The 24945-nt window shown below is 46.2% G+C and overlaps 1 protein-coding gene across 1 annotated transcript in view; it reads left to right on the top strand.

Moving 5' to 3' along the window:
- Positions 1 to 13124: 13124 nt before the first annotated feature.
- LOC8051218 (protein O-mannosyl-transferase TMTC2) overlaps positions 13125 to 24945 on the top strand; it is a 384277-nt gene continuing 372456 nt past the window's right edge. Inside the window, exon 1 of the mRNA XM_040505150.2 lies at positions 13125 to 13515. The gene's annotated coding sequence lies outside the window, so the exon portion shown is untranslated. The remainder of the gene's footprint in view (positions 13516 to 24945) is intronic.

Raw genomic sequence — 24945 nt, 5'->3', positions numbered from 1 at the left:
AAATTACCCCTGCATCTAAAAGTAATTTGAGTCACTTTACATTGGATCATTTAGAATTGATCACGCCGTTTAACGTGGGTTGACAGCAATTCGGATTTTATTGGAGCTTTCTTCGAGTTAACAATGTTGCATGTTGATGGTATTTGCTTGGCATGGTGCAATATTTGATCACGCTGCAGTGTGATCCAATATTGCACCATATCCCAAAGCAGCATTTCCTTTAGGCTCGTGTTGTTTTCTTGTTATTTTGTTTCCTTTTTTTCGGAGGAAAGTCGGGTCTTCTTCAGAAAGAATGCCGGATTGTAACCATTCAGTGCATCCCCAGAAATATAGGCATCAAAGTTAACGAGGTATTGGTAGCGCACACTTACAAACATATTGATTCAGTATTGATATACTAAAGAAAATGTATCAGCCAGAAAATGTATTGCCATTTACCCATTAAAAATATCACAAAATATCTTATCACTTTTAAATAAGATAAGGGTTAGTACCGAAACTTTGACATCTGGTTCGTACTGCTAGCACTACATTTGGGCGGAGAATGAGCGTTCGGCAAGATGTATCTTATTTTACGATAAAAAAAAAAATATATTTTTATTTGTGGGGACAACTTGTACTTTCAACTTCAGTCTGATACCACAGAAAAGAAAAACTTATAATAACGTTACATGACCAACAAAAATTTTATGGAGGCCGGGCCAGAACGTGGAGCCTGGCGCGATATGGTCGCGCGCGCCACTGCCCCATCGTCGTTGTCACATTCCTAACAGTACTCCCGCCGACGAAAACGGCCGACCCGGCAGGTGAATATTAACATTTGAAGAAGGCATACTTAGTAAGACAAGCACAAAAAAGAACAAAGGATAGCTGCCGACAGCGGGGTTGAGATACGTAGATGCAGACGTTTAATTTCGACCTCTTCCGCAGCATGGCAGACCGCTGCATCAGTTATAGCAAAAAACGACGGCATGGTTCGGGCAGGGGGACTCACGTCATGAAGCGTCAAAACAACGTGGCAGGTGACAAGGGTTGGGCATCGTCAATCGACTTTCTGTTTATCGTCTCCTTATATCATTTGGGCGAAAGGTGGGCGGGGTACTGGGCGGATGACTACAAAACGAGCTGGAATAGCTGATTGGTGAGGAGACGGTGTTCAATGGAAGATATGAAGATACCCCTCACTTCCACCATACTGTAAAGATGATTATGTCAGTAGCAGAAAGGACAAGACAGGACGTGATGGCGGAACACATAAAGGATTTATAGAGGCCGTGCCAGTACGCAAGGCCTTGCGCTAGATGGTCATGCGTGCCGCTGTCCCGACGTCGTCGTCACGTATACCTCACAAAATGTATGATATATTATTCTTTGCATACGCTGAGCTAGCAGAGCCCGTCCGTTCTTTTTTTTTTTTTCCTAAGCTGACATAAGCATAGGCCCCACAGAACGCATTACGTGTTACATCGTGTCCAAAGTAGCGCTCTTTCATGCAATTTTGATGACGTTACCGGTGTGAGAACGTAGTTCCCCAAACGCAACTCTATGTCGTCTTTTTTTATTTAAAACCTAGGCACAGGTGAGATCAATGTGATACTTTTCAAGTGCGTATGCCCAAAATTGACATACAGTATTCACGATGTTATGCTACTATGTGATTTTGCTGTTCTCAAGTGACCTCGTTGAAAACTTGCACACCGAGTTTCTCTATTTATTCACTCCTTCCTTTCTATATCCTTTCCACCGTTTAGCTTCACACAACACGGAGTTTAAAAGACGAGGGTGCTAAGAAGAGTATCTTTCCTGCAGAAAACAGAGGTTGGACGTTGGACTTCATAAAGATTGGGAAAATGAATTGACTGCTAGAGCGAGGAAACAAGCACACGCTGCTCTGTGCTCCTTGCCAGAAACTCTTTCAGCTCGTGAAGAACGGTTTTCCCCCAAGCAATATCGCCCCCTGGCGCACTTGAAAGGCAACTGGGCGATGAAGAACTCTTTCTTATCGAAAGAAGATTAAAAGAAGCCCTCATAGCTTTTCCGCGAAGTGCCCTTTTTGGAGGGTGCTTAAAAGAACCTTTCAGGGTGTGCAAAATATGTGCAAGCAAAAGAACCCTTTAAGAGTTTTTTTACGACCAGATTTTTCTAGAGTGTGCGCTGGGTGCCGTGAAGACACCAGGGGTCAGGCTATAATTAGACCAAGAGTCACATTCGAGCCGTTCTACTCGTTCCTACTATATTTGAGCGACTGGAGTGTGAAATGTTACCCATTTTGCCTGCCGGGAAATCGCTCGCTTTTGCTAATCGTTTTAGTGCTTGCTCTACCTCGCAAAAAGTGCTTGGCTACAACTACTCGCTCAAGGTGTTAAGGCCCGTTCACACAGTTGCGTTCGGAGCGACCACTACGCTTACGAACGAATGCAACCGGTTGGAGCGACAAGTTACCATAGCAACGAAGCGCCAAACGGTCGTTTCGTTCGTGTTCGTTCGCAACGCAAGGAGTTGAGCCGGGCTGAACTTTTTCGTTACGTTCGGGAACGACGGGAGCGACAGACCAATCACAGGTCGAGGAGCTCGGTCGCGCGCGTTGCATGCCGGTCGTTCCAGGCTCCTTCTATTTGCAAACATGGCGTCGGTGGTGATCGTCGGCAGGACGGTGTGGTGAAGGCTCATCGTTCCCCGTAAAAGGGCTATCCTTGACTGTGAATTTTCGTCGTGTGTCGTTAGGATAACCCAGCACGTACTAGAAGGGGAGATCCACCTACTTGTGCGGCGATCTCGTGGCGGCACTCTCAAGACAGCAGAAACGCCCGTGCCGTCGTGTTTGTTTACTTCGACAGCAGTGGTGCTTTCTTAGCATTTGTGTCCTCAAACATCACCCGGATTTCTTTTTTGGCGCATTCCTTGCGTGTGCTCAAGTTCAAGGTATTACTGGTGCGTACCGTACAAAGGATGCGAATTTTTTACTCGTTTTCATCGCCCGAAAAAGGTGATTAGTGTTAGCAATCCTGAACGCTCGCATCGTCTGTCAAATTATATTTCTACGTTGCTATATCGTTGCTAAGATTACATCGTGTATTATAATCGTAAAAAAGGCGTGTGGCGAGATTTGTACTGTTGGCAAAGTCGTGTATTAAAGTCGTGATCGTCCAAGACGGCGTACTGCATCTTTTTCTTTTTTTAATGCACTACCCTGCAAGCGTATCCTGAAATAAAGAGTAATAAAGCTTGAGGTCATAGAAGACGGTCTGTCTATTTTATGTTACGCAAGTGAGTGGCAGCGCGTCCCCTTCTTTTTGGAGGCACCGCTGAAACAGCTGACGGCAACGGAGAGGCGGTCGCCGTGCTGCCGACCCGCTGCGCTTGTTGCAGTGGTAGCAGGAGTGTACGCGCGGCGCAGAGCGATCGTTCCGGTCGCTCTGGTCACAACGGACGCGGTCGCGGATAACGGGTTCGTTTTAGATGTCTGAACCAGCCTTTACACAGCTATTGTAGGCGCACAGCAGAGCTTCGTGACTGTACGCCGTAGCCGAACCCTCGGGCTGCTCCGGTGAGGACCCCGCTACCCCGCGTCGGGCACGAAACCGTCCGCCATGTTTGTAAGCGTAGCTGGGTCGCTTCCTATTGGCTAGGAGCAAGAGCTGAAGCTCGTTTCTCATTGGCTGTTGCTTCGTATGGTTGCATGTGGTTGCATGTGCGTGTACACGTCGCGCACAGTTGTCGTTGAAGTCGCAGCGGTTGCATTCGTTCGTAAGCATAGTGGTCGCTCCGAACGCAAATGTGTGAACGGGCCTTTAGGGGGACTCACACACTTGCGAGTGGGCGACCGAGTGTGGCTGCAACGGCTTGCGACGTTAATCCTTTTACGGGATGCTATGGCGACGGGGTTTTAAGCCGCTTACAACTGCCTCGTTGCCGCCACACTTTGCAGTCCCACTCGGTCGGACTCACGCAAGTGTGTGAACCAGCCTTAAGGAGCGTAGCCACCCATTCCATCCTGTACCCTGCGTGAAATGAGCTTATGGCGAATTCGGGTGGTCAATCGTCGGCAACTTATTTTGCCGGAAAACCGGCAATAGTGTTCGCGTGCTCAGTTTCCGGCCGGCACGCACCGTTCGGGTGGTGGTTCTCCGGCAAGCACCGGCAATTTTCCGGCGCTTTTTCCGCCCGAGCTCCGAACGGCCGGGCGAGTATAGGCGCCAGACTGTATCCGGTGTCGTCATTTCCGAAATGAGAGAGTAGGTCAGTGAGAAAAAAAATGAACGAAAGAACGAAACTGATCTGAAGTCACTTTAGCAGCCGCTACGAAAGTCAATCCAAGTCGTTGAGATATGAGTGACGGCGGCGACAGACTCTCGCTAGCGGTGTCGCGCGGGCAAGAGGAGAAGTAAACTGCTACCGTTTGGCGTTTCGTGTTCGGGTGGTGAGGGTCACGTGGTGTGCCGCCGGCGCGTTTCTGGTTGCCGGTTCCGCCGGCTTGTTCTCGCCGACGACTAACCACCCGAATTCGCCATTAGTTCGTTTTTACGGAAGGCACTTCCGAGTTACAAGGAATGAGCTACAGAGCTTGCAGTATGTTGCGTATATGGCCGTCCCTGAATTGTCCTCACACCAAATCTGCCAACGCCGTGATTGAACAACCTTCAGAAATTTCCCTGTGATGTCCGCACACCAGTTATGCTAGTACGATGTAAATCTAATTAATATTTAGACTGAGAGACACTAACTAGCTATAGACATAAAAATAATCGGTTGAAGTTATCACATTGCTCAAGATGCGAATATATTTCCACTGCGTATACCGCTCGTAAGATGTTTCTTGTTGTACACACGTAAAGCTAAATTTAATCTACAACTCTCACTTTGTTGTCTCTTTTATACTTAGTCTGCTCTGAACCCACCGTGGCTGACAAAAAAAAATAGAATACCAAGGCGTGAAAGGCAATTCAATGCCTAGCTCGTTAAAAGATGTGACTGCACCCGAAACAAAGTCCAGACAAGTCGCGTGTTCTGACAAAAGAATGGAAAGAGAAATGCCGCCTTCAACGACCAGCCTACGGTAAACCTCGCTACTTTCGTGATAAGGCGCGAAGGATGGCATCAGATTGGCGTCTTTGTCAGTGTCGCCTCGCCGTTTTGAAAGCAACATTTAGCAAAACAAGAGAACGTGCGAAATATTTCTTATCGCATCACGTTTTACTAACGTTTATAAGTTTCCAATCTTAGGAATATAAAAAGTCGTAGAGCCCTCCACTACACGTAAAGACAGAGGACCAGCGAAGCTGTTGTTTTTACGACGTTTAGGGCGATGCCTACAGGACGACGTCTTGAACAACCTCAAGGACCACTTCTAGGACGACCTCGGGGACGCCTTTTAGGACGACCTCAATGACGACCTCAAGGGCGACTTCTAGGACGACTTCGAGGACAACGTTTAGGACGGCCTCAAGGACAATGTCGAGGAGGGCCTTCTTTTTCTTTCGTCTATAATTTATCTTTATATATGTACTCCTTATTATGCTTTGTTCTTCAAAAAAATCTAAAAAATGCATCTTATCTTGTAATCGTGGAATGCTCGAAGAGACCAAGAAGAAGAGGAGGTGGAGGAAGAAGTATTAAATAGTTGATAGTCAGCTCAGAGTAGGTCCTGTCCTGTTTGTGCGTAAGCGTTTAAAGTTCAAGCTGTTTCCTCCTAGATCAAGGACAACTTCTAAAACGACCACGAGGACGACGCCCAGAGGGCGACCTCTCGAGCGACTTCTAGGACGACCTCAAGAACGACTTCTAAGGCGACCTCGAGAACGACGCCTAAAGTATGACACCTATGACGACCTCTCGGACTTCAAGGGCGACCTGGAGGACAACGCCTAGAGGACGACCTCTAGGACGACCTCAAGGATGATCTAGAGATAATAACAAGGAATCAGGACCTCACTCTCTAATAATGCCAAGGAAGGCTGACTCACGCTGGTTGAGCGAGTATTGAGACGCTGTGTTGTCTTGTCCTTCGTCTTTTCCCTAGTTTCTGGGGTTTGGCCTAAATTACGTTATACATTCACCAGCTCGTTTCTGCGCTGTCTGTTGTGTATAATGCAATTAAAGGCAAAGGTGCAAGTGAGCTGGGCAAGAATGAAGAAAATAATCCCTGGAGAAGGGGAACAAGAGGAACAAACGGCAAACACAAATCTCCAAACACAGCCATGTGACTGGTGCACGACGAAAAAAATCCGCCTGGTCCATTTCCAGTGCAGCGTTCTACCAACTGAGCTAACCAGTTGTTAGACGTCAGCAGAGAAAACAGGTTTTATCAGCTGCCACCAGTCTAACAATAACAAGGAGAAAAGGCTTGCATTTTAAGGTTATGATTATAATGCAATTAAATGTAAAGGCGTCAGCGAGCTGGACAAGAATTTAGAAAATAGTCCTTGGAGAAGGAGAACAACAGGGACAAAGGACGAACACAAATCTCCAAACACAGCTATGTGACTGGTGCTTGTTCCCCTCTCCAGGGATTACTTTTTTCACTTTTTTTTGTTGTTTGTCCCTCCTTTTTTTTATTCATACTTGCCATGACCAATGGAGAGTTTTCTGTCGACATCCGCGGGCGCATTTTTTTTCTAGATTCTAGCGCATAACAGCTTCGCTTTAAAATGCTGTCCCTTTAATAGCATTAAAGCGATCTTTAATCCGGCCGCCGCTGCCGTGACCATACGTTAGGAAAATCAAACGAGAATCACTTGTGTATGCGGTGATATCACGTGTCTGAAGCCGGCAGACCAGAGGGACATACAGTCTCTTCGTAAATCGACATTCACATGTCCGAGGTACGATCGCTACGTGTACGTGTGCGTGTTAAATAAGTATGAATAGAGATTTCGTGTGAGTGACTTGATAATTAACAGACCAGCAACGAACGATCACGTGGCACACCGTGTCTGTGGACTCTTGTCTATTATGTAAGAATGATGTGATATAGTAAAGCCCTTACCCAAGTCACTCGGTCTCGCAGATGAGTGCACCTAATTTCCATTCGCAGTGCATCGGCGGTCTTGATGGAAGTACTCACGGTACAGTGAGCAATTCCGTCGGCTCCTCGCGCAGCGCGTAACCAGTTCCCTCACGACGTCAAGCTGTGATTGGAGGATACAAAGGACGTTACCTCGCAGAATCATCTACTAGTCGTAGCAATGGATGCCTTTGATTTTCTGAGGCTGTTAGAAAAAGCACCGGTTCTTTATAAAGCACTCGACCTTTGAGTTAGGGGAGAGATATTACCACGAATTGCACGTTGTTTTTGTCGACTTCAAACTATCAGAGGCGCTACAGTCCCACTGAATATAGCCCTTCAGCCTTTGACAGGCTTGTAACAGGCTTGAGCCGAGCTAGCTGGTTCAGCCTTGTTGTGTTATGGAACACTCTCAGCCCTTCAAACCTCTTCAGTACATTAGACACCTCAGCCCTTCAAACCATTTAGCCTTTCAAACCCTTCAGCCCATTAGATCCTACAGCCTTTCAGAACCTTCAGTCTTTATGACCTCCTCAACATTTCAACCTTTTAAATGCCCAAATAACTCTAAACCATCCTGCAAAAATGAAGTTGTTTGAAGCCTAATTGGAAGTTTAATTTCGACATAACGGTTTACATGTAAGTTAAAACTCATAAAAACAGTAAGAACCAACGTGTACTCAAACCCGGGCACAAGCAACTGTCGACAAAAGCGACCAGACCAAATACAAGGAAACGAGTACTCTGACGTCGGAGATCTTTCCGAGTGCTCCTAACATCGCTGGGTAAATTCCTGAGTTGCGCGGTAGTTCAACTTTTAAAACGGAGCGGGTCCACACACACGCACACGCACACGCACGCACAAACACACACACATACATATATATATATATGGTATTCAGGCCACTTCCGGCCGCCATAAAAAGAACCCGAGAACATTTCCGTTTCGGCTTTTGTTTCCATGCTTTTAAAGGGTAACATCACCGCTATGTTTCATGTGTTCGGCAATTAAATCCGTTTTTTGTTACGTTTTCCGTTTCCACCGGCTTCTTCATGTGCTGAAATGCATAACAAAGACCAACTTGGTGCTGCATAAAATATTGAGTGCATAAAACAATACTTTGTATCGTTTTTCTTTTTAATCTTAGAGCAGAATCACTTGCGCACATTAATTTTCGTGTGCGTGGGAGCTTGTGAACAGACGCTTTATGTGAGAGTCCTGAACAAATTCAAACAAAAACACACGAACAAGCTCAAGAAAATAATGATCAAGCGCAAAATTTGAGAGTTTGTGTCGGCGGAGGACTTCGAAATGTGAGGGACCTTTTTGAACAGTACCGAACCTGGAGTTCGGTTCCATTTTAATTTCAGGCACATCCATTTTCTAAATTCGAGAGCTAGATTTTTATTTGCAGAACGCAGTAAAGCGTGTGTTCGTGACACGATTAAAGCAAGATGTGAAACAGCATTGGTACCATCCTTCCAACTTCATTACTGACCCACGTCGTCAAACACAAGAGCGCTTGTTCGTGTCTGCCCAAACAGGACAGTTCGAACAAATGCGATATGTCCCCAGGAGTGTCGCGTGATCATAACAAGTAGGACTCAAACTAGTTTTCTTAGCCTATCGGCTGGGTTTAAGAATCTGAAATTGCCTTTTGACGTCCATGTCTGTACTTCTATCCACGTTTTATTAATCACGGGATCGCTGCGGTAGCTCGACGTTGTCACAATCACGATATCTCCACTCGTCGTGGAGCACACGAAGCTTGATTTTTGCCGGGAACCGAGCGGCGCAATCGCACTACACACTGCGGCGCTTTTGTCCCAATCACGATATCTCTAATCGTCGTTAAAAATGCACCGCTCGTTTTTTTCCTCGGGCACGATCAAGCACGAGTGGCACAATCCTTCGCACTCCCCTTCAACCAAGTCCGACAGGAGTAGCGTAGTTTTGCTTGGCCAGCTCGAACATTCACGGCGACGCCGCGCAGTTGACGAAACGATGCTGTTCTCACACACGCTATCACGTGCAAGAAAAAGACGAAACTATTACATGCCTCGGTTGGTTTGTGGACGTGTTCGCGGGCGTCTAACTTCGTTTAATGTCTATCGTGTAAAGAAGATTCCACTGGCCCGTCAGGGAGGGCCGTGTAACTTACACCACGGAGACAAAAAAAAGAACACGAGATGCGGTACTTTGTCTTGGCGCCGTATGATCTAGAAACACACACCCATCTATGTTACATTGTAAGCAGTGATAGAGTTACATTCCATTTTCGAGATACCTTTCAGATTTCCTCCCTATGAAATTGTGGAAGACGTGCTGCTCATTCTTGCCCCTTGCAACATACTCAGAAGCTGGTCAACCGAAAGTTATCTCGGCCACAGGAAGTTCTGCCACTGCTTGTTTATGCCTCCCTTGGAATATGTGTATACATATATATATATATATATATATATATGTGTGTGTGTGTGTCCGTGTGTGCGTGTGTGCGTGCGTGCGTGTGTGTGTGTATAAAATCCGACAGGCGCACCAGTAAAGACGTGGACTCCATTCTTTGAGAGCACGGCTAACAACGCTGCATGGGTGACGCGCGGGTGCATTGTCACGTGTTTTTTTTTATTCCGCTGGTTTTCTATTTAGGTTAATAAAATGAAGCGCAAAGCGCATCATGTAAGAAACACCTTAAATGGCTGTTTCTCCATGCGCTAAACCAATTTCTAGTTCACACCTAGGCTCTTAAAACAATTATTAGAAAATTGGATAATTACTCGTAGTTAACTAATTAACTGGGCGCACTAAAAATGTACACTTTCCGAAGACGCTTTTTAAAAACATAGCGTTGATTCGAAACTGGCAAAGCGCCCGTTTTTTGTTTTTTTTTTTTCTTTTGTAAAGTTTGGTGCAAGTTATTTCGGACACCCCTTATATATTGTGGTGTCTCGTTAATATGGACATTTCCGTTCCCGGAAAAAATCGTCAATAATGTGAGGCATCCATAATAACAAAACAAAAATGCACGCATTTTCTCAGTTTGTCCCCGAAAGTGGTGTCCACATAGCGGGGTAGCTCTATTAACGAAACATAACTGAATATATATATATATATATATATATATATATAAGCACACTGTCAGTAATACGTTTTTGCAAAAACCACCAACGCGAATTCAACATGCACCGCTGTTGAGAAAAAACTGAGCGCAGTAACGATGTTGTTCCTGATGCAGTCGCGGTGGCGTCCCCGGCGTCTTTCTTGCCTGCTGGACGACCTTCTCAAGGCGAACGGACCAATACGCACAAGAAACAGGTCACTTTCAGACCTTGTCTCTCATCTGCACACTGGGCTCCTGAAGATAGATCTCACGCGTGGAGAGGGAAGCCGAAACTGAGCGACCGTTCGTTACGGCACCTTCATGGAAAAAGGCCAAGCGGCTGAGTGGTCACGTGAGGTCTCCCACAGACTCGTTAAAACTAGATTGATGAACCACGTGATTTCTCAAGAATGAGGGTGACAAACACCACATACCTCTCAAAAAGCTACGACGGACTTCTTAGACCCTTCAGAAATTATTGAAGGGTACGTCAAAACTAATCAGAGAAGAATGGCGTACCTTTCAGAAGTCTCAAAATTCCGGTGGGTCCCACAGATGGTTTTTTAACAACAAGCAGACAATGACCTCACGGCCTTGATAATTCATGTTTACCCACCTAAGGAGTATGCTGTCCGCTGGTCGGAGCTTGATTGTGCAATTAATTCCTGTCTCTTTCTTGCGTCTCTTGACTCTGCTGAATAAAGAGCTGAGATCGTATTGATTTCGATACAAAAATTAATGTGCATTTACTGGTAATAAAACAAAACTTTAAAATCCACATTCTTAACGTGAGACAGAAATTAAGTGTTTCATGCCAAATTGAAGGTGCATGAGAAATAAATAACGTGTATTCATGTTATATATATTTATCAGTGAGCAAGTAATGTTTATCAATGAGCAGGACACAATTGCAGCAGTAACCAACTAAGCACAAAATATATATTCTAGAGACATTATATAAGGTTTGCTCGATTTTTGATGGGCAATGAAAATACACGCGCAATACTAAGGACAAGCATTGCCTTTATTGTTCAAGGTCGCTCTTCACTCAGCATGTTCCTAGTATTGGATTCATATATCCATCTGTGCACATATACTAAAACACAAACAAAGATAGCCAGCATGAGCCACCTTAAAGAACAGATACAATCACCTACTGACCTAAAAGTTGGATATAACTGGGTAAAATTATAAAATATACAAACCTCCGTCCTCTATAATTTTGTATTAGGTTAAACTGATGTACACAAAATCTCTAGAAAGTTAATTTAATCCGTACATTTCTAGGGCGAACCGACATTTATATACCCGATAATATAGTGATGGCGCAGGTGAGCTGGTGTATATATATGTATATATATACACCCGATAATATAGTGAGGGCGCAGGTGAGCTGGTGTAGACTTTTTTCTCTTTTCTTAAACTACCCGAGACTAGGTCGAGAAGAAGAATTCATAGATGAAGAGAAAAGAACGGGATGCAGATTTAAAAGGTTCAAAAAGCGCAAACAAAACAAGGACTATAAAAACCCAAAAATTACAGGACGGGAGCTAGCGCCGGTCCTGCCGTCTTACTGTTTTTATTGTTCATGTCTTGCTTGCACTTTTTTAACCTTTTAAATCAGTATGAACGAACTCGCCCAAACAGAAGTTTTAATCCAACAGAATGCATTCTGTCATTGTGTTTCTTTTTCTTCCACTTTGGATTATTCTCGTTCTCCACCCACTCTCAAGTCGTATAAGAAAATTGCATAGCTTTTTGAAGCTTGAGATTGCTTGATATTTGTCTAAAGGTGGACTCCGCTGCATTAAGCACTTTCTTTCGCGGGTTTCAAGCTTCTCCGTAGTGCTTACAAGGGCACACATCGGCAGAAGTTCAGATGTGCACATTGGTGCTATTACGTGTTGTCATACAGATTAGTTCTCAAGAGGTTGTACCCACAAATTTGGCTCCCTTCAAAAATTAAAACAAAATCCCCACTTTTTTTTTATTTGCAGTTTTACTGCAGTCATCCTAAGAGCATGGATAAGCAAACGCTAAGCTGTATACACTGGTGCTACTAGGTGCTACACTTCACATTGAACTTCAAAGAATCTGACCATGCTGTCAGTGTGTATGGGCTTTCCATTTACAGGGGGCTCTCATGCGCTGAGAGACACGTTTTGGTAAATTTGCCCCTCGCGTACAGTGGATCGCCCAGCTTTCCGCTGGTCACTCAGGGCAGCCGCATGATGCTCTCATTAGCGATTAGGACAGCTGCTATTCTTCCGCTAAGAGACGGAGCGTCAGCAATAGACGCATTTCAAAAGTCTACCGAGCAATAAATATTAGCGATCGCCATTTCTAGGGCACCCAGCGTGTGATCAGATCCGAGGCCTCGGCAAATGCAGACGCAACCCTCGTATCCAATACATGCTCACAGTATGTGTCCGAACAATGGCCAACAGGGAAAAGCGCGCACGTTTGAAAGGGTCCACACTCCGCAGCAAAACAGGGTCGTGTTTGGTTAGGACAAAGGCTTCGGTAAAACGGCAAATGCGTTCAACCCTTCGCATGCTGAGTTAGTGTGTCAGTCGGGTTGGTTTTGATCTCGGCCCTTTAAGAACTATCGAGAAAGACAAGGAGGTAAAACGAGCACTCAAATATGAAAAGTAAACAAAACAAAGATGGAGGAAGTTGAGGCGACAGCCTTCTGTCCCTTATGCACCTTACATTTAGCATACGTCAGCCCCTAATGTTGTAAGTCATCGGCGTTGCCCAGTGTGCTGCAGACTGGCGAAGCCCTGAGGCCGGAGGCGGGTAGCTAGTTTTCCGACTGCCCTCCAGGCGGCGACACAAGGGAGAGCGGCGTCCCCGCCTCCGCCGCTTCCTCCTCTCCGGCCTCTCCCCCTCCTCCCCTCCGCAGCGTCCCGCGCGTGAACCTCCTCCCCGCGCCCTCCTCTTCCTCCCTCCCGATGCCGATGGGGGAAAAGAGGCGATCCGAAAGAGTTCAGACGCAGTTTTAATCGCTGCTGCAGCGGAGCGTTCGGACCGCTCGCCCACAGGCTTTTTTTTTATTTCTGGTTCCCGGTGCAAACGTCCCCGAGTCCGCGCCCCCTGCCAGCGCCGACCATCCGCGGGGTGATCGTGGTGCGACTGACACGCCAAGTTTCGCCCGGAGCCCAGTGCGGCACGGGTTCAAACTCGGCGGCGGAGTTGTTTCACATCGCGAGGATCGCGGAGAAAGTCCGCGTCGTGCTGTGAGTGGTGACGTCGAGAACCACTGCGTGCTCCGCTCCCCGGGGTTCTCTCCGGCGGTCGGGTCTCTTCGATCCGGTGCTGTGATTGATATGTGCCTGCCGGAACTCGGATACGGCGACGGACCAGCCTGAACGCCGCTTCGCTCCCTGAGCGCGGACTTGACCCCGTTCACAGGTGAGATCGCGTCGAGCTGCTTTTGGGAGATCCGAGTGTTGTTCGGTCGCAGCGCGGGCGCCGTTCTACTTTGCGCAGAAATATATGTGCTTCTATCAAACGTGGACACTGGGGTATTAAATTCATCGCAGTAAACTTTTAGGACAATGATGTCCATGTGTTTGAACATTGGGTTCGGTAAACGGTTTGATGGGCCAATTTTTTTTTTCGTTCTTCCTGCATTTAGTTTGACAAGAAGCTGTTTTATCCAGAATAGACGAAGTTGGGCAGGTGTTTCTAGGCCTGCTTCGACGCCTTCCTATCGTGAACAGCAGAGAGGCTAAGCAGAAAATGAAATTCAGTGGATAACTGTCTAGGTTTGGTACACCGTGTTAAGGAGGGGGGTTGTGAAACTAACAGTAAAAATAAGAGATAGAGCGAGGAGACCCAACAGCCAGCACATCGAAGATCACGCACTCAGTTCTGAGCACACCAATTAAGTTTATGCTGCGAAGATTTGATATGCTTTGACAAACTGGCAATCGAACCTGGCGCGGCAGATTAGTTTCTTCTTCGACATCTACAAGTCTTTATTATCGTGGAAGTCGCCAGTACACCGCCTCTTCTTACCGCTGACTACAGCAAAGGCTACAAGTGTGAGCACCTTCCTCCACAAAGCGTATCGGTCAAGTGAACTTGCAGCACCTATTAGAGTCCTGCTCTCGCTCCCTTTGCATGGCACTCTACAACATCGTGAAGAAACGGCTCTGAAACAACAAGGGCGAAGCACTTACTCCATCTACGCCGTCCCACGTTGCAGTGGCCATGATAGGTCGGTTTCGCTCTCGGATCACTATTGCTTCCTTGGCGAAATTTCGAGGGTGTGCAACTCTCGATTGAATACACGTGGACAGTATTCGACGAATAATGTATACTATCCGTAAACACTCCCAGGCTTACACCAACTGCGCATTGTGCAGACCTTCATTCATCGCACTGCACGCGTTTTCATTTTTGCAAAGAACAATATACACGTTTTCTGTTGTCCAGCGCCTGTCTTGCAAGGGCCATTTGTATTATAAGTGCTCTGACCTTCCCCTCCTCGCTTCCACGAGATTTACATTTCGGTTAGGAAATAGGTGTTGGAAGTAATTGCCACGACTTCCACCGCCGGCGCGGGCGGTTTGAGAGGTCAGAACTCTGCTGTGTTCTTAATATATGCGAGCAATTCTCCAGAAGCGTAATGACCTGCAGCGACAGCATTCCACAGCACCGGACGTCTATCAGCATGTCGCCCGTGCTAGAACGGGCCATTAGAGCTATTAGTAATGGCCTAATTAAGAGGAGTCCTGAGTCGATGAGCTGTTCCTGTGCGCCTGTAGAACCCTATAAAAACTGGGTGATGAAAATGCTTTTAATTACGTGGCGATTATTGAGAGTACCGCACACGAGATTCCAGGCGAAGATCTTCAAGGAAATCTGAGCTCGCATAGTTAAACGGCTTAGGCCGGGGTGCAGATTACTTACTCCACCAAAAATATGGGTGACTAATCTCTCAGGTAATCAACGAAGTCCCTAAGATGTTTCAATGCATCTCGACTGAAGTCTCGATCGTTACGTTGATTTTCCTTAACGCTTCGTAACGTATACAGCGCGACATTGTTAGCGCGAACAAGTAATCGACGTTTGTTTTTTTTTCTCCGTTTTTTTTTCTTGTTTTACTAAAGAGCTGCTACAAAACCTACTAGTGTGGCGAAAATAACGGATTCTCAGCAGTAACCCAAATTGTAACTTTCAGTGCCGCGCAATACCTAATTGAGCAAAATAAACAACAAAAAAAAAACGGTGTCTTTGTGTTTGCGCTAGCAGTGTCACGCAGTACACTAAAATTAACAGCCTGTGACTTCACGAGTAACTACAGACTATTTCATTCGACTTTTTTCCAAACGCCAAGTAAAGTCTAAGCCGGTTTACATTCAAAGGTGCCACTGAGTAGTTCTCGATCTTCCTCTATGTACGAATCGCTACGCTCTCAAAGGAGCACTTTTCTGTTTCGTCCGTGAAGGAAGGCTGATGTAGAATAGAGAGCCGTGGTTTTCGGCCTTTATACGGTTTGTATCGCGACAAGCATTTCACCTAGCGCCCATCTCCCCGCTGTACATCTCGTAGTCACTTTGAGATGTCCCGTAAAATGATCGGGAGGTATATACTCACCTGGCTCGTTCCTTTTCGATGTAACTCAAGCTCGTTTCTAGTGACTTTCTCTTGCTTTACATGAAGTTATCTCGGCATCAAAAATTGGCAGGTTCGTTTCGCTTCTACCGTTCGCGCTCGATTACATCTGTATCGAAATTTCTGTGTCATAACTCCTAAACAAAGCCGTACTCGAATCGAAGATCGATTGCTCCCCGATAGGTTATATAAGCTACGCGATCTAGACGCAAAGAGGGACCCCTCCCACTCGGGAAGTAACATATTCATCGCGTTCATTTAACCTAAAAATACGACTTTCCAGCAGTTGCGATTCTGCTGAAACCATGTTCTGCTTGTATCATTTTTAAAAAGAAATTCATATTTATTTTTAAGACATGATTTTCACCATGTTACCTTGATAAAACTTTGAAGTTAAAATTTTGCGTTACGAGGCTCTCTTCGGTTGCAAATAAGATTCTTCGTCCCTCGATTTCTTTTCACTCTTGTGAAAAGAAATCGAGGGACGTATGTTCTTCTCACTGGTAATAACTGAATATAGGTTCCGCGTTGGGCACTTTCTATGAACGCGCCGAATCTTTCCAAAAACGTAATTTACGAGGAAGCTCCCGAAAATCGGCGGCACGCGCAGCCTCGTATATATTCTAGCGGACTCCTTCGCGTCTATTCTAATGGCTCGGGGGCTCAGCTTAATTGCGCTTCCAAGTGCTTCGTACGTGCGGGCGGATATCTGCTTTCGGTTCAAGTACATGGCCCACGAGCGAGACAGGGACGGACGGACCCAGGCCGAAGCGAGTCCCCTTTCGCGTTTCCGGGAAACCCCGGTAATTCTCGAGGCACCCGGCCGGCTGAGGATTCCTCGCGGTCGATGAGCGAGTCTCGGCCCTCGGAGGGCTGATGACGCTTCGCGGTGCGGCCTCGCGTGGTTGCAGCCGGGGGTCGGCGGCGACGTATAGATGTCCGTCTTCGTCGTCGGACCCGGGCTCTCTTCTTCTCGCAGCACGCTCATGTGGTGCCCACATACCGGCTGCTGCGTCCGCGGTCCCTCGGAGCGAGTCCTTGGAACGCCCGTGTTCCGAGCACTCGATCAGCCTTCAGCCTGTCTCTCTGTTGGGGTGCCATTCCACCCATCGCGCCGTTTCCGAGGCCGATGACAGCTTGGACATGCGGCCACCCTCCTCTGCCCTCTTTCCGTGTTTTTTGTACGAATACTTTCTAACTCCTTCGAGGCGCGCGGATATGTCCTCGTTCCGCGTCGATGCCGGCTCCTCGGTGCCATTGGTCCGCCCAGGATTTAAACTAGTAACGTTTTGCCTCGCTTTGGCGGGGCCCGACGGGAAAAAAACGAGGTCGCCGAAGTGAACATGTCGGTGATGGAAACTTTCTCAACGATAACGGGAAAAACTTACCCGCGTGATGCCATAACATATTTCGAATATTTTAAATTAAATATTAGTTCGTGTGACGCAGCTCTGTAATGGAATAAATATCAATTTTAGGTTTTTGCGAATTTACGATACAACTATGTGGGTGTTTTTTAAACGAGTATTTGAATCCAGAATCTAGGCAAGCGAGCTTGATTCGGACATTTTAACCCCGTAGTGTGGTAACAATGCTGCAGACGAGAAGCTCGAATGCTTCGTGTTTCTCGTTTTCTCCTCTGTCTCTCGGCCCCAGAGGTAAAACTACCTCGCGAAACGTAAATGAATACTGATATTATTGCGCGGTGGCGATGTTAGCAAAACCACGCTGTTCACCGCTTTCAACATTAACGGAACACACTCTGTACGTCTTTAAGGGAGGACGAAATATGGAACCGGGTGTATCGTCGTCAGTGTTGGGTGTCTTCTTTTTTGAGCCTAGTGTTTTACATTTGCTGTAACCACTTGCATCACGGTTCGTGCTTTCCCTCCAGCCAGGTGGCATTTGTTGCAAACACCAGCATTTTATTATTTTTGAACAAATGCGTTATCTCTCCAATAGGCAAAACGAGTCGGATTCGTAAACATGCCGCAGAGCACGCTGATCAGACCTGGGTTCGCCGTCTTCTGAAACCCTTTCAAATACTTTAAAAGATTTTGAAATATTTAATATTCCGGTTCTCATTCACGCCACTATATGCCCTGCATTTTTTTTTTTAATATAGTAATTTTTTATTGATTCCCTGTTCTATGTGGTCTACCGGGCGTTCACCAATTAAAATAACTATGCGCTGCACCGCCATGCGAATCGAGCTACGTTAGAAATAAATTCCAGGAAGGAAGAAGAATGAAAATAGAGGAAAAGAAGGCCACGCGAATTAATTTTCAAATACTAGACTTACTCCAAATTCGGCATCTTTTATTTCCGGTTGTCTCCGATAGATGGCACCACCTACCGTTCCCTATCTTTGGTGTTCGTGCCGGGGTGGTGGCGCGACTGTTTCTTGAAAAAGGACATGCTGAAGGGAGGTGGCATATATGAGCGAATGCATAGACTGTTGTTACAGTAAGATATACGAGTTAAAATCTGCCACAAGCTCCTCCCACATCCTCATTACCACCCCCAGGCGCTGTTCCTCCGCGATGCGTAAATAGTCCACTACCGAGGCGCACGAAACGCCGACATCACTGCCTTTTCCACGGTCTATCCGCGGAGCGATTTCATGCCACGGATGGTACGCGGTTGTATTTATTTTGCGCATTCTTAACTAGAATCCAACTATAGTTGCATAAGTGGCGCCTGTACACCGGTGGCAGGAGAGAAGAAGCTGAGCCCTGCGGAGCGAAAGGATTCTTTCCCCTTTTGGTGACAGCATTTTGTTTTGTATCTTCCTCGACCTTTACATACCGCGCTGCTGTTGCTATCGGGAGTATTCGCTTCTGACCGCCGCCGACGTTCCGATCCGAGGATGTCAATCATGCGGTGCCAAATGTTCATCGTCACCACGGCGATCTGTGTCTCTGTGGGTTTGTTGTCACTAGTTAAGCACAATCGCGCACAAACGAGGAAGCCTAGTTTTGCGGCGCATTTACTGTGCCTTATTTGCTGTGGACAGTCACATACAAGCTCACAAAGACGATTAGCTTAGTGGTAATGCACTTTTGGCGCTGTTCGATTCCCTCCGTCGGATCGTCCACGGCGGCCGAAATTAGAAAAGCACTGCAATACATTTAAAGGCATACGTAGGACACATATTTTTAAAAAAATTTTCTCGAAAAAATGTTTTTCCTTGCGCAATATTTACGCCGCTACACGCAATTTAGGTGCAGAAGGTAAAGGGTGTGCAGCCCGCTAAGCCACGCCCCGTGCTTACAAGGTGCTTGCATCTCTCATTGGCTGGAGAGATGATTGACGCGTGAAATGTTCGTTGTTTAATTTGTATCTCCATTCCATAATAGTATTTTAATCGACTATTTTTTTTTAAGTTTGGGAAGGACATAATCGAGATAGAGTCATTACTGCTTTCAAATGTATTCTGAGATTGCTCCTCCCGCCTTGGTTTAGAACGTTAACAAACATGGCTGCCGCTGTCTGCGGAGTGCTCAACATCCAAAGCTCGTTGAGCTCGTCAATTTTTCTGAGAGCGAGTGATTTTGAGCTTATAGAAGTGTTTAAAGAAATATCTCCTCAACCGACGTAGTTCGTAGCAAACAACTGCCGCAAGTATATGCTCTTCCGGAAGCGCTGTGCGGATGCTTGCTCTCGCAGCGGGACTTTCCTAAGCCTAGCGTCCCTGATCAACTATTTTCATCGATCTGGCTTGATTTCCTTCTTCGCGCGTGATGATGCTGAATACAGATGTTGGTTCCCGTAAAAGCGTCCCCGGCTGCTCTGTGCAGTGTCCAACCGTCGTGATTGCGACCATGGTTTAACACCGAGTAGATACTTATACAGGTAGGAATTTGCGAGCCATTTGGAGGGAGGGGATCGGGCATTCGGCTCGTATCAAGTTTGTCTAGGTGTGTTCCTCTCATTGCGCCCCGATAGTCCAGCTTTCAAGTTTTGCAGTGTACCTGGCTCACGGAAGCAAATATTTTTACGTCGCATTTTAATTGTGCGTCATGAAGCTTCCACACCTTGGTAGCGGATGCCATGTGAAAAAAAAACAACACAAGAACAGTAAAACTAGAAAGAGTGCATATCTTTTTTTTTTTATTTTTTTAGTTCTCTAGGTCGCTTATTACGGCCATCGATAGACGCTGACAGACGCTTGTCATGAACCGTGGCTCGTGCATCATGAAGCGCAAGAGTGCTGCGACCCCCCATCCCCCGAAACCTTCCATTTTGCTGCCCCCCCCCCCTTCCCCCCCGAAACAAAATCCTGGCTACGTGCCTATCCCAACATATACCTCTCGGCCCTTCGGTATATCAGCTAATTATTTTGCTTACGTGAGGCCTTTTATGCCCTCGTAAATAGTTGGAAATAAAATTTTCTTTTGAACTTGGCGGACCTTACGTTGCCTGAAAATGGTGTCACGCAGGTCGTATCACTTGTAAAGTAAATAGAACTAACAACTTTCTGATGGGACTGCTCTATTTTCGCCGTTGATATTAAAATCGTTCGAGGCTCATTAAAAGAATTGAACGACTTTACGTAGGAGTTTATGAACGCAAAGTGCAACAGATTTTGAGTCCGAGTGATTAAGAAATAAACTTGCCCCGCTTTGCTCCAGCGTCACCGCTGCAGACTTCAAGATAATTCAAGATAAATGAATAAAGTGTGCAAACTAAAAATAATCTTTCTATCTTAAAGTGCCAATTAGAATAAGAGGGAAATATGGCTAGTGAGGCCTCAGCCACAGAAGAAGCGTGGTCAGCGGTTGTTATTAAATTAAATGAAAGTTGCCCCCTCCTTGCCTTGCTTTCGTTTTTCGCCGGTTCTCTTCAGCTTAGTTGTTTTTATTCTTGCTTGCTTGCATCTGGGTTTTTGTGGTTTCGAGGAGCTCTATTTGTTTGAAAAAAAAAGCTATTTAAAAAATTAGTTCCCCCATACAAAACCTAACCATCAGTTACAAAAAAAAAATAAAAAACGGGATTTTTATTGATTTGTTGTCTCTTTTTTTATATACTTTCAGTATATCTTCACAGTATACCATCACATTCAATTTCTGAATTTGATGGTAAAGAAGATAGGACGGAACCAATATATATATAAACTTTTTTTACTTAAACATTTTTCTCTTCTTTCCGCGCCCTGTTGCTTCTTTCGAAATGCCCAGCGACCCCGACCGACCGTCAGGGAGCAGGCACAGGGTTAGGCCATTTTGGCCTTACCCTGAGTTCTCACTTTGTAGACTGATCGTCCTTCCATGTTCAAACTTTGAGCATAAAACATTTTTTTTTTTTTTTTCAGAAAAGAGAGAAAAACTGGTCGGTGCTTATCCGGGGAACCTTGCATTGAAATCCCAGCTCTGGCCGCGTAAACCTCAATCAGCGGAAGTGTGCAGATGACAGACACCGTTGGCCTTTGCGCAACGTTGTCTGGCTTCTACTCATTTCGGCTGACCAATACCGGCTGAACTGACGTAGCGTAACCGGATAAAAAAAATTGGACTTGCGGACGCCGTGTCGAGGGAAGAACATTTCTGGAGATTTTGAGGTCGACAAACTGTTTGGAAAACCTCCTTCCGCTCTTCAGCAGATATCTGTGGGACAAAAACTCAGTTTGCTCTGTGGACTTGCATCTTGCGCACCCTTGGCGAGCTTATGAGTGGCGAGCAGCAGACAGCGCCCTGAGCTCATCAGGGGCGCATTCAGTGTATCCCGCAGTTCTTGGATGTCTGCGGTCGCCCTGTTCAATCTGAATGCCTTGTTCGGGGGTCACTTGAGACTGAAGTAAGAGAGCGTGTGAACTGCGCTAACTCACAAAACACATTCTCGAAGGCTCAGGTAGTCGGTTGTGAACCTGCAAATTTTTGCCCAGGATTATTTTAATGTTAAACTTGGTTTAAATGCTAAATGCTAAAACAAAACAAAAAATCTGACGAAACAAAAATTACGTGTTTTACGTGTTGGCAGAAAAAACGAATAATCGCAGTAATAAATTACGTATACAAAATTCGATTACGGCTACAAGCAGAAACAAAAAAAAAAAGAAATCGTGGCACTACCTACTTGCCCATCGAAATAAAATATACGTATTGGGCGTAATGGCGGCGCTTTCGCCAAATTAAGTTATTTCTTCCATCTTTTGGCTATTAGACTTCCTGTGTGTGCTTACTACTCCTCGTGGGCATTTTGTGGGTGAGTGTAGAAATTTAATTAATAAATCGTTCGAACGACGCTTGTGCACAAATCTAATCATTTCTTTTTTCAATTTGTAGTCGTCAATTTTGGTGCGGAGTTCGTTTTACCGCCCCTCCAATAGTTTCGAGAGTGAAATTGGAAGGAACTAATTAGACGCGGCCATCGTGCGCCCTTCCAGTTCTCGAATAACTTAGTCTGTCACAACAGACGTGTCGTGGGGCTGCGTACGTCTGTTAGAGCACGCGCCGTGGCATCTCCTTCACTCGTTTCCCTCTTCGTAAAAGGTGGAAGCTCGCCCGGCGTCGCTGGACGTTCGTTAGCCACGTCTGAGCTCGCAGGAGCGTTGGAATTGGCGTGTCCACGAGATTAGCTGGAAGGGCTCTCCCTGCAGGACCGATCGATTTGCGTAGTTGCGAGACGTTCCTTCGCGATCGGCCATGATGGTGCGTCCAAAAAAAAAAAAGAGTTGTATCTAGTTGATTAGGATTATGCCACAAAGCGCTTACGCAACCGCACCAGCTACAATCCCGGCCGAGGTGCCCGCAATCTGACGGGGGCTTATTGCCGAGAAAGCGCCGTGTAATGCAGCTTTGGGTTGCACGTCAAAAAAACTCCAGGTAGCTGAAATGAATCCTCAGTTCTCCGCTTGGACGTGCCAGATAGAAGATGCCCGTCGTTAATTTGGCACGTAAAAAAATAAATTGATTTTTGATTTTTACACGTGGAGCCATACCTTCACTGTGCACATTCAAGCGTTTCTGTGACATAACGGCATTCCGGCGTCCTGATAGGATTGTCGCGGACTGACGGTCTTCCCATTTTTGCTGTTTTTCCTTTGAACGCTCAGTTCTTCATATTTTGGTCGTACCTGATTGGCTGCAAACTGCTTAAAAGAGCCTTGATGGTTTAAATGAAATATCGTTTTCCCAGCAGCAGAGAGTCTGTTTATTCCTTGGCAGCCGTTCCGTCGTCGAACCGCCCGTAACAACATCCTTCTAGGTTCACGGGGGTTTAGCATGTTTAGTAATACGCAAGCGCTTGTTGTACCCCTAGTCAAAAACAGCTGCGCAGCTTTCGGATGAAAAAAAAAAAAAGCCGATATTCGTATATTTGTTTGTTCCTTTGTTATTTCTCAGCCAGCTTTACGTTTTGCAGTTTGACGTTATCGAAGGCGAGTTACAGTGTTCAGTTGACAAGCCCTCGGGTCGCAAATTATTAACGCGACTTGGCCGTCTCATTCAACCGAAAAGGGTCGTGGGAGGGACGCAGCAGATTCACTGCATGGCATTGGTTAATCCGGCCGAGGGGCGCTGTGTCATTTGTGAGGCCGGGAAACTCCGTGACGTAACACATCTTGTTCACGCGCTTGGGCTGGTCTCGCTTTGAGGCAGGCTTATGTTTCGCGAACAGCATCCGAGAAGAGTGCGGACACGTGGTGATACATGAGTGAGGGCGCCAGAGAGGGAGACCGGTCTCACGAGGGGATCGATGCGGCGGGCCGGTTGGCGGACCTGCCGCAGCGAGCGTGCCTGGGATGGCGGCTGCACGTTTTCCCTGACTCTGCCCTGTGTACACGCCGGCGCCTTGTGTTACAAAGGTAGCTATTACGGATAAGCGATCGGAAAAAGTGTTCGGAAACAAACAGGTTGACCTCGGCCGTCTGCTGGCTGTGTGGTGTGTTCGTGATGGGGATCGGGAAAGGGAGGAGGTAAAATGTGCCTATGAAAACGGCGTTGTGCGTCTGGATAGAGATGTCCTTAACCGGCAGTAATTTGTAAAATCGGAGTTTTTTTTCCTTCTCAGGCGTTTACGGTTCAGTCCGAAGGGTTCAACTTTGGACTCGCGGATGGGATGGCGCATATTGGAAAACGGTACGATGCGATGGTACAATGGTAAATTTTTTGGCTGGTGTCTTCGTGCCGAACACGACGTTCATCGTCGGCTGATCGACAAAAATTCACCGAAGGCGCGTGACTCCAGGGCAGTCAGTGTACGACTTGCGATTTCCTGAGAAGCGGGTTAAAATTGCAATACTTGTTGTCTGTCTTTTATGCTAGCTTTAATACACGTGTCTTTCAGGTAACAAACAGGTCTTCGCTCCGTGTGTTTTAGTGAAATCCATTCCATTAGGGGACAGGGTATTCTTGAATTGTCTTCTGGGATTTGCAAATTTCAGAATCGCGCTCCTCAGTTCCTAGATGATAGGCATTCGAATGAAGTTGCTTGTTTATACCCCTTCCTGACGTAGAAAAACCAGGTACGGCTCTTATGTCGCTCGTATTTCACAAAATTTGAATTACTTACACGTCGCAGATCCAAGCTCGTACTGCTGTTCTACGACGATCTTCCAGATGACAGCCATTTTGAAAGAAAATAGCGCGCCCTCTACGGGACATTAAAGTTGCCAATTTCATACCAAACATGACAAAACGTACTTGGCAGTCGCCCTTGAAAGCTGAGAACTCCGCGAGTTCGACGTTCGTTTCGTCGCCGACCTGATATCTTAATGTCGGTGGTTGTTATAGTCGCTCCAACTTAATCAGTGTAGGTTACAGCCTATGACATTCGCGTAATATTTTGCTTTGTGATTATTTGTTTTTCGGTATTCTTATCTTGTTGGCTGCGGAAAGATAATAGGACGGTCGGGACGCATCACGCCCTGCGTTCCTTCAGCTGTCAGTGCCTGTAGCAGCACTCCACGGACTGTGCTTTGTATCCCTCCAAGCAGAAAAACTTCGCGATCAGACGAGAAAGAAGACACAATAAGAGCCTGCTCCAGTGACATACGATTGACTGCTTGATTATCAATTTATAAACGCGAAATTTCAAAAAAGGGCTATAGTGCTGTCTAACAGTATATTAATATCGTAAGTCGTTCGATATATTACCTCTTGCAATTAACTAGCTTGTAAAAGTGTTGAGACACCGAATAATCAAACTAGAGCTGATAGGAGTTAATGTGTTTTCCATTCATTTGGGGTAAAGGTTGTCTGCAAAAGGTTCGCGAACAGC

The sequence above is a fragment of the Ixodes scapularis genome, unplaced genomic scaffold, assembly GCF_016920785.2.
Source record: "Ixodes scapularis isolate PalLabHiFi unplaced genomic scaffold, ASM1692078v2 PGA_scaffold1__304_contigs__length_218370807, whole genome shotgun sequence".
Lineage (NCBI taxonomy): Eukaryota > Metazoa > Arthropoda > Arachnida > Ixodida > Ixodidae > Ixodes > Ixodes scapularis.
The sequence above is the reverse complement of the archived record's forward strand: the minus strand, read 5'-3'. Positions and strand labels throughout refer to the sequence as shown.